Source organism: Hordeum vulgare, chromosome 3H (assembly GCF_904849725.1).
Source record: "Hordeum vulgare subsp. vulgare chromosome 3H, MorexV3_pseudomolecules_assembly, whole genome shotgun sequence".
Lineage (NCBI taxonomy): Eukaryota > Viridiplantae > Streptophyta > Magnoliopsida > Poales > Poaceae > Hordeum > Hordeum vulgare.
In genome coordinates this window covers 598,638,548-598,641,301 of record NC_058520.1, presented here as the reverse complement: position 1 = coordinate 598,641,301, position 2,754 = coordinate 598,638,548, and positions in this window count along the sequence as shown.

Sequence of the window (2,754 nt, the reverse complement as noted above, 5' to 3'; positions counted from 1 at the left end):
AGCCATGAATCTTCACACATGATAGCTCATTTCTAAGAACACTTTTTGAAAATAATTGACGTATTATAAGTTTATTATTTTTTCTCGTAACTCTATCACATATAATGACACAATGCAAAGGTTTCCCAATTTTATGATTTCTTTTCAATTTTTCATGCCCATTTCAAAATACGGTTAAAACGGTGGGTATGACCGTTCCTACCTAGTGGTTGAATCTTGATTTTTTTTTCTGTTTCTGTGATTATATATATACTTTTGTACCTAGAAATGAGTTTTTGGGAAAAATGAAGAGCAAACTATAATGCAGCTGCACTTCAAATTGGAACCGCTTCCAACTGAATTGACGAAAATTTGTCTTTTGCACGAGAGTTGGATAAAATCTTTTGACACCCAACCATTTGGTCAACTCTACATTAAATATGGCTTAGTATTTTAGAAAAATTATTCAATTATGCAACAAATATATAATAGATCCTTCACAAAAAAACTCATTTTGGGCACTCGAAAAATGGGAAATTAATTTTCCGTCCAAAGAAAATGAAAAATTCCTTATGCAACATTGTTTTTCATTCCAATATAAACCTAATGCATAATATTATATCATTTTAAAAAACAATGTCATGCATGTGGCCAGAAGATTGATCATTTGGCTTGAAAGCCATGAATCTTCACACATGATAACTCATTTTTGAGAACACTTTTTTAAAATAATTGTAGTATTACAAGTTTATTATTTTTCCCGGTAACTCTGTCACATGTAATGACACAATATCAAGGTTTTTCAATTTTTTGTATTTTTTGAATTTTTCATGCCCATTTCAAAATGCAGTCAAAACGACGGGAATGGCCGTTCCTAGCTAGTGGTTGAATCTTGGAAAACTTTTGGTGTTTCTCTGATTAAAATGATACTTATGTACCTAGAAATGATTTTTGAAAAAAATAAAGGGGAAACTATGAGGCAGCTGAAGTTCAAATTTGATCCGCTTCGAGCTGAATCAGTGGAAATTTGTCTTTTTCACGAGAGGTGGATAAAAACTATTTACACCCAACCATTTGGTCAATTGTACATGAAATATAACCTACTATTTTATAATAATAATTTGGTCCAATCTTACAACAAATATATGGTAGGTCCTTCACAAAAAAACTCATTTTGGGCACTCGAAAAATGGAAAATGAATTTTTCTTCCAAAGAAAATGAAAACTTCCTCACACAACATTGTTTTCCATTCCAATATTCCCCCTTGTGCACAATATGAGATCATTTGAGCAAACTATGCCATGAATGTGGCCATAAGGTTGATGAGTTGGCTTGAAAGCCATGTATATATCTTCATACATGATAGCTCATTTATGAGACCATTTTTCTAATAATTTCCGTATTAAGAGATAATTATTTTTAGTCATAAATTGGTCACAATAAATGGCATAATATGAAAGTTCCAATTTTTTTATTTTTTATTTGAATTTTTATGCCCGTTTGAAAATGCGGTCAAAACGGCGGGCATGACCGTTCATCTCTAGTGGTTGAATCTTAGAAACTTTTGGTCTTTATATTATTAAATATATAATTTTGTACCTAAAATTGTTTTTGCCAAAAATAAAGAGCAAAGTAGAACGCAACTGTTGTTCAAATTTGACCCGCGGCTGAATCGACGAAAATTTGTCTTTTTCACGAGAGGTGGATATATAATAGATATTTACACCAACCCATTTGGTAAATTGTACATCTAATATGACCTACTATTTTAGAATAATAATTTGGTCATATTTTGCAACAAATATATGGTAGGTCCTTCACAAAACAAATCATTTTGGGCACTAGAAAAATTGAAAAATAATTTTTTTCGTCCAAAGAAAATGAACACTTCCTCAAACAACATTGTTTGCCATTCCCATATTCAACCTCGTGCACAATATAGGGACACAATGCGAAGGTTTTCAAAATGTGGTCAAACCGGCGAGCATGACCGGTGTTGCGATGCAACGCTAGTTAATGTCTCTCGGCACGCGTCGGTGATGTAATGCAGCAACATCGGAGTCTGGCGGCGCTGCAAATTATCAATGGTGGGACGTGATACGTCCATTTGGCATCATGTTTTCATGTTGATGTTTATCGCTTCTTGGGCTATTATTTCACTTCACGGTACAATACTTATGCCTTTCCTCTCTTATTTCGCAAGGTTTACATGAAGAGGGAGAATGTCGGCAGCTGGAATTCTGGCGTGAAAGTGGAGCAAAGTTGAGATATCTAATCTGCGCAGCTCCAAACGCCGTAAAAATCAACGAGGATTTTTTCCGGATTTATAAAAAATACTGGGCCGAAGAAGCACCAGAGGGGCGCCAGTAGGTGGCCACAAGCCTGCACGGTGCGGCCACCCCCCCAGGCCACGCCAAGGGGGCTTGTGGGCAGCTTGCTGGCACACTGGCCCCCTCTTCTGCTATATGAAGGGTTTCGTCGAGAAAAAAATCAGGGAGGAGCTTTTTCGTGGATTCGCCGCCGCCACGAGGCGGAACTTGAGCCGAACCAATCTAGAGCTCCGGCAGGACGATCCTGCCGGGGAAACTTCCCTCCCGGAGGGGGAAATCGTCGCCATCGTCATCACCAACACTGCTCTCATCAGAGGGGACTCGTCACCATCAACATCTTCATCAGCACCATCTCATCTCCAAACCCTAGTTCATCACTTTAGCATGAGAGATTATATGTTGGTATTGCTGTTCTGATCTTGATCATGATGCATGCATGTTCGT